Raw genomic sequence first — 7669 nt, 5'->3', positions numbered from 1 at the left:
AGGTGCTAAATAATTTGAGGATATACTCCACCAAATGATTCATTTATTTATGCCAGTAACATGCCTCATTACACCAGTATATTATGACTGCTGTGTGTGTGTGTTATGTGTGTGTGTGTGTAAATAAAAGCAGTATCAGAGGTTAATGTTGTGGCACAGCACGCTAAGCTGTCTGTGAGGTGGACATCCCATATCACAGTGCTCATTTTGGTTCCTGACTGCTAATGCTCCCAGAAAGACAGCAAACTGAGCCCCGTGACCCAGATGAAAAACCTGGACGGAGCTTCAGGTTCCAGGCTTCAGCCTAGCCTGGCTCTGACTGTTATGGCTATTTGGGGAAGGGGAAGTGATGGAACCTCCCCCATGCCTTGAGTTGTTCTGCTTTTCAAATAAATAAGTAAGTATTTTTAAACATGAAACAACATTCCGCTTTCTCGAAGCCTTGGGTGGGCCCTGGGGTCCTGGCAGGAGGGGAGGCAGCGGAACTGGGCACTCTAGGACTGGCTTATGTCATTCAGTGCCACCTCTGGGCACAGTGCTGCATGACCTGCCCCCACCACATTGTGTTTCTCCATCCACCCCTGCTGCCGCAGACTCTCAGCCTGTCCTCACCTTTTGGCTGATGTGAACAATGCAGCCACGACCAAGGCTGGTGGGTCTCTCTCGGAGTATGTCTACATTCTGCAGGTGTAGGAATATGCTGTCTTTAGGGAGGAGAACAGTGTCTCTCTGCACTTTTCCCTTCGGACCAAGAACCAGGGCAGGTACAGTAGCCATGTGCCCCTCACCTGCCTCCCACCTTCTGCCACTCCTGGGCTGCATTCCTGTTCACCCCAGTGACCTGCACTGACTCAGAGCTCAGGAGCGCCCGCGCCTGCCCTCCAGAGCCCCGCCTGCTGCCAGGGCTCACTGCATCCTCTCTGCTTGGCCACTCCTCACCCCTCTGAGGCCTCAGTGAGTGGGTCTCCTCCTCCATACCTGGTGGGCAAGGCAGGGCAGGCAAGGAAGCCTGGGGGCTGCAGATCTCAGGACAAAATGTCTCTTCTTGCCAAGATCAGAATCCACAAAGGTCTGGACACCAACCCCCTGGGAGCTGAGCCTGCTGGGGGGACTCGGCAGTGCTGGGGCAGAAGTGGTCACTCAGGACTAGTATCAAGGCCCCAGGGCACAGGTGCTCTCTGTCTGTCCATTTCTTGAACCCCAAATGCCTTTCTCAATTCCAAAACACTTCCGTCCTGGGGCAGGGGGTGGGGTGTTTTGTGAATCAGGGAACAGATTGGGGCTGTCTGTGTCAACTTTACCCAATAGTCAACTTTCAGAGAGGTGAAGTCACATGTGAGAACGAACCCTGATGTCTAACTCAGAGTCCTCCCCACTGATCACAGCCACCCACCCTCTCTGAACCCACTGTCCCAGGAAGTTTTTCTCCTCTGTTTCAGCCAAGCTCTTGTCTTTCTTGGCAAGTGACCTGTCCTTGTTGGACCCCAGAGCCCAATACCCTTGTCGACACTGTTGGGGGCAAGAGTTCCCGGGATTAAGTCAGAGACTGGAGGGTTCCCACTGACCAGGACCCAGCCTTGGTGGGGTCACTTTTGAGCCATGGCCCCTACTTCCCGGAGCAATCCTTTCTTTCATTATTTCTTTTTCTTCTAAGATTTATTTATTTATTACTTGATAGAGTTACAGAGGGAGAGACAAAGAGAAAAAGAGAGGGAGGGAAAGGGGAACGGAGGGAGAGAGAGAGATTTTCCATCCTCTGGTTCACTCCCCAAGTGGTTACAATGGTCAGAGCTGAGCTGACCTGAAGGCAGGAGTCAGGAGCTTCTTCTGGGTCTCCCATGCAGGTGCAGGGTCTCAAGGCTTTGGGCCATCCTCTACTGCATTTCCAGGTCACAGTCAGGGAGCTGGAAGGGAAGCAGAACAGTCAGGACACGGACTATTGCCCACATGGCATGCCAGCACTTACAGGGGGAGGATTAACCAGTTGAGCCATCATGCCGGCCCCTACTTATCCCTTCTGAGCTTCAGCTTGCTTACCTGTAAAAGGTAACATCATCATCATCATCATCATCAACATCGCCCCTGTCAGAAGGCTGATGTGTTGGAGATTGGTTGCCAGGTGAAATCTGAGGCTAAAATCTCCCTGTGTTTCTCTGAAGTTCAGATTCTGAGCATCCTGAAGTTCTGGCTGCTGTGTCTGGCAACTTCAGCCTAGGCATGGGGTTAGTGCCCAGGGTACGTGAACTGCTGTGCTAACACGTGCTGAGTGATGGGAACAGCTAGGGAGCCCTAGCAACACTGACATGGGGCCTCCCTCCCAGCCCTGCCCCTGGTGGGTGCCTGAGCAGTGGTGCTGAGAGAGAAGGAGGCCCCTGGCGTCTGAGGAAGGCTGGGTGATGTAGCCAGGCCATGCCATTTTTCTTGCCATCTCCCTTGGGAGTGGAACAAGTTGGTGGTGGCAGGTGGAACTGCAGAGGGACACTGCTGAGGTCAGCATGGCTCTGGGTTGAGCCCACTCTCCCCTCTGGAGGTGCCTCCCACATGTGTGTCCAGCCAATAGGCTCTGGGCAAGGTGAAAGAAGGGCACAGAGTCCACATGGGTCATGCATGCAGTGGCATCTACTACAAGAAGGGTTTTGATTTTCTTTTTCAATACTCTTGTGACGCATTGGTATTTTGTAGCATGTTTGTTAACTTCATGCTGATGAAAGTTTACTGTTTTTCTCCCTGTTTTGGACTATGTTCACTGGTTCCATGTTTAAGGGGATATATAACAGAAGTGTAGTGGAGACTGACATGTCCAGATGTGGAGACATAGTGCAGCATGTCTCTATGCATCCAGAGCAAATGGACTTCCAGTGAAACAGCGGAAACCATCCTGACAGTAGGATGCTGGGCTCTCCGACATTGTCCATGCCTACAATGTCGGGAAACACTTCAACGGCGGCCTGGTGGACTTATGACTGCTCATGAAGGACCTACCATTGTAATACTAGAGAGGAAATCAATGCAGGGGTAGAGAACTTGGGGAGTGGGACAGGAAATCCCAGAGGCTATGGAACTGTATCATAAAACAATAATAAAAGATAATTTAAAAAAAGAGGGGAGGACACAGGCTGATGCGGTGCCTGGTGATGTAGGGGGAGGAGCCAGCCTCAAAGCTCAGCTACCCTGACATTTGAGGACAGGAGGAAACCGGGTGTTATACAGGGAAGTGGCTTCTGAAGATTGTATGATCTTCCTTGGTGGTGCTGCCACCAAAACCTGTCCTCCCCCAGACACCCTTCAACCCTCACCCGAGCTCAGGGCGGGGCTGTTCTTAAAGGAGAAGCGCCCTGTGAGCTTCAAGTCCAACCCCAAGGCTGGGAATCCCCACAGGTGGCAGGGGAGGGGGATGTCAACTGTGTGCTCACATCCCCCAGGTGGTTTCAGTGCCTCAGGCCCCATGCCAGGCCTCTCTGCTGGCAGGGGAGCCACTGGACGCCAACTTCAAATGAAAGATGAGAAAGTTGGCCTTGCCAAAATTTCCCTTCCCAAGGGCCAGGGTACCTCAGCAGCGTCCAGGCGTGCAGCACCTGTTCTGACACCTCACTGCACCTCCTGTCCCCAGAGCCACCCACACAGTCAGCAGTCCTTGACCCTGTCTCTCCAAGACAGGGGGTGGGAGTGGGGGGACCAGTGTTCACCTTCCCCACATGAGTCTCCCTCGCCCCCTTTTCCAGGCAGCCTGCATCACCTACTGGACCCCAGATGTAGACACTGCCCACAGAACTACGTTCACCTCCTCTAGCTCTAAGACATGCCAGCCCCCAGTTCAGTGGTACCCTCACCCTGAGAACTGGGTCTTTGCCTTCTCTCCTTTTGCTGCTGAAACAGCCTTGGAGGGGATGGTGACAGAAGTGGCAGACGCTGTAAGAGGTGACCTCCAAGGCTCTCTCCCACTCCCCAGGGACACTCACCTTGGGAGCCCCGAGCCATCAGGTGGGCATCTCGAGGCCGCCCTGTTGTCAGGAATCTTGCACCCCATCTCAGCCAGGGTCCTTGCCAACAGCTGGCCCCAGGGACAGTAAGGATGGAGCCACATTCAGAAGTGGATGTGCCAGAGGTGCCTGCAGGGAGCTGCTTGGTCAGGACCCATCCAGGGGGCAGAACCTTTACCTGATGCAATGCCGGCTTGCACCGTATGCAGCAGTCCTGATACAGACAGAGCCCTGGCCTGGGCTGCTGTGGCTTCATCTGTGCTCCCAGCATTCCCTTACCGTGTAGAGCTTCCCTCTGCAGCAGTACAGTGAGTAGACACGTGCAGGCGAGGATCTGTGTGGCTGTCAGCTCCAGCTTAATAGCTTGCAGTGCTGCCTAATGCCTAGTTGATGTTCACACTGAATAAACGAATCCACATAGTGTGGGGCCAGGCCAGCAACACACTGGAGATAGCCTCCTGCTCACCTACCAGGGGTGTGGCCAAGAGCCCTTGAGAAATGAACTCCATTTTGGGAATCCATGCCTGCCCGGGTTGCTGACCCCTGGGGTCACTCCTTGCTGCCAGGGGCTCCACTCCCCAAGGCTAGGGGAGACCAGCGCTGTTGGGTCATGGGAGAGCTGGCCTGGGGGTCCTCCATCTTTGTAGCCTCAGGATTTCTGGTGGCCTTGGAGCTGATGAACCTGAACTCCAAGCTGGTTCTCGCCTTCTCCTCCTTGGACAATGTCCTTGACCACCTGCACCTGTGACCTTCACGTCCTCCTCTTGATAATTTGCCTCTGTCTGTGCTGCTCCAGCCAGGCCTCCTTTATGGCCACTTTCAGGGTCCTTAGACTCTCGGGGTATCCCCCACCCCTTGGCCCTGGGAGTAACTTCCCTGCAGCTCCTTCCAAGGACAGCACCCCAGAGCTGTGCAGTGGAGGCAGGCGGCGTCCTTGGCCTCCTCTCCAGCTTTCCTGACCTGTGCCCCTCCCTGTCCTTTAGCCCCCACTCAGGCTCCTCTGGACCCACACCCTTGTCCTTGCCCTTGCCCTCACTGCTGAAAGACTGTCTCTGAGAAACCTTTACCCTTCCAACTCATCCCTGAGGTTTTTCTCAGACCATCACCCCTCCCCCTCCTGCCCCCACTTCCATTCTGGCGTCCCTAGTCTCAGACCAACCATTCTCTCACGACAACCCCAGCTTGCCTTGTCAAGGTGCGCTGGTAGCATTCACGATCTCCCTGTGGCTGAAGCCAGCTGTCCGCTTTGTCCCCCCGCACCAAGGGAGCAGGAACATCCTGACACGGTGTCACAGCCAGGCCACGTGTATGCAACTGACATACCCGGTAGCTGCCTCATGTTCTTAGTGCAGACACCCACAGTGCTGATCAGATGTGGTAGGGAGAGAAAGAAAGGATGCGAGAAGGGCTTATTTGCTTCTGGGTGGAGCAACAGAGGGTGTGGCGGTGCTGCTGTCTGGAAAGATGAAAACAGGTCTGGAGAAGGCTGAGCCCTGGCACTTACTCCGACAGCCTGACCTCCCACACAGACCCGAAGCCAATGCCCATTCTTCCCTCCATGCAGTCGCTGGCTTGACCCTGTGGTCCATCAGGGTGCCTGGGCTTGATTCCAGGGAACCTGGGCGTGAATTCACGTCTCACCCGAGGATCCAGCTGAGTGGCTGCCAGCCTTTCCCACTCACCCGCCGGCTGCCTCCTTTCTCCCTCTCGGCCTCCACTTCCCTCCCAGAGAATATTCCAGTTCACCAACACTAAAGGAAACTTCTGTTCCTGTGCTGGACACCCTGTCTGCTGCAAGGTGACCCTTGCAGGACAGACTGCCCTGACCACCCACCCAGGGGAGCCCCAGCACTCCCTGCTCCGTCTCTGCTGTGTTTTCTGCAGGATTCGTCAGAATCTCAGATTACCCTATTGCTCTGAGTATGAAGAATATCTGCTCCTCTTGCTCCCTCTTCCCTCGTGGCATCCAACAGGCATTCAGGGCTTAGTATGTGTTTGTTAGAGGACTTAGTGGGTGGACAGGTAGACTCCTTTCTCCAAGGCCACTGTGAGAATGAGGTGTGACCCAGGAGACCCCTCTGGAAACTGACTCATGCTGCATGTAGCAGGTGCTTTGCTCGGACACATACAGCAGGTGTTCAGTAAGTGCTGATGAATGAACCAAAGCACTTGGGCCATCTTCGGTTGCCTTCCCAGGTGCATCAGCAGGGAGCTGGATGGGAAGCTGGGCAGCTGGGCTTCAGATCCCTGCTCATGTGGGATGCCAGGGTTGTAGATTACAACTTAACCTGCTGTGCTGTCACACTTGCCCAACTTGTGAACATTGAAAACAAAGTGGCTTTTTCTCACGCAGCCTAGTGCTTGATTTAGGGAACCTATGTTCTCAGGAGGTGAAGTAGAAGTTGGAGGTTGTCTTCTGGGTGACCTATCCATATAGGGTGGAGAAGGGAACTGGGATACTTTGGGGACATCCCTAACCTTTAAGCTGACGTCACGATGATAACCACTCACCACATTGTGTCTCGTGGTGCCAGTTCTCGGTGGGGATGGGCAAGGCCTCCGAGGCAGGGCTGCTTGCTGGAGGTCCTCTGAGCCACGTGCAGGAAGCAGGCCCTGCCAGGGAGCGCCTGAGAACAGACTTGGGGCAGAGCTGTTGGCTGTTTAACAAGAGACAGGGACCAAGGTCTTGCCAGGGGACGGCAGTGGGCCAGTCCCTGGAGGACAACAGACCACAAATGGCCACAGCATCACTTCTTTTCTTTTCTTTTCTTTTCTTTTCTTTTTTAACATGGAGACGGAGAGAGACGAACAGAGACAGAGAGCACTCCCTTCTGCTGGTTCACCCCTGGAGCATGCACAGCAGCCAGGACTGGGCCAGGCTGAAGCTGGGAGTCTGGACCGCTCGGAGCTCTTCCATGGGGGGTGGCAGGAACTCAAGTCCTGAGCCAACACTTGCTGTCTCCACACAGAATATGCATCTGCAGGGAGCTAAAATGAGGAGAGGACCAAGCTTTAAGTCCAGGCACTCGACAAGACATGTGGGAGTTCCAAGCAGGCGCCAAACACCCACCATTTCATGTCAGCCACTTCTCACTCCTTCAGGTGAAAATCAGAGAATTATGAGCCCCTCAGGAGCTCAGCAGGCTGCTTCTCCCTGCCCCTACCCCTCTGCCCTGCAGAGTTCCTCAGGGTCCACCAACTATGATGTCCCAATTTGGCTCATTTCACCTGCTTGTGAACTGTGCACAGCTAGAACCACAGGGACCATGCTTGTTCGTGTCTGGCTTCTTTTGCTCAGCACTTGTGTCATTGAAATAACTCTCTGATGGCACATGTTATACCTTTGGCTGATCTGCCCCAGGCACGTGAAGGCTGTCCTCCCATCCTGGTCCTCAGAAGCCATGCTGCTGCGAGCACTCTGTGTGGCTATCTGTGAACATCACAGGCTCCTTACACTTAGATTCAGTGTCTTGAGCTAGATTTCTGGGTGATAAGGTGACTCGTTGTGTGTGGTTTCTGTGGGCTGGCCGGTTTCCCAGAGGAGCTGGTGCAGTTTAGGGAACAACCATTCCCGTTGTCTCCTGACCCTACCAAATCCCATCCTGGAACTCGGGTTCATGTTAGCACCCATGGGTGTGCAGTCATATCACATAGTCTTAAACATTTGCATTTCTATTATGACTCATGGA

Source organism: Ochotona princeps, chromosome 17 (assembly GCF_030435755.1).
Source record: "Ochotona princeps isolate mOchPri1 chromosome 17, mOchPri1.hap1, whole genome shotgun sequence".
Classification (NCBI taxonomy): Eukaryota; Metazoa; Chordata; class Mammalia; order Lagomorpha; family Ochotonidae; genus Ochotona; species Ochotona princeps.
The sequence above is the reverse complement of the archived record's forward strand: the minus strand, read 5'-3'. Positions refer to the sequence as shown.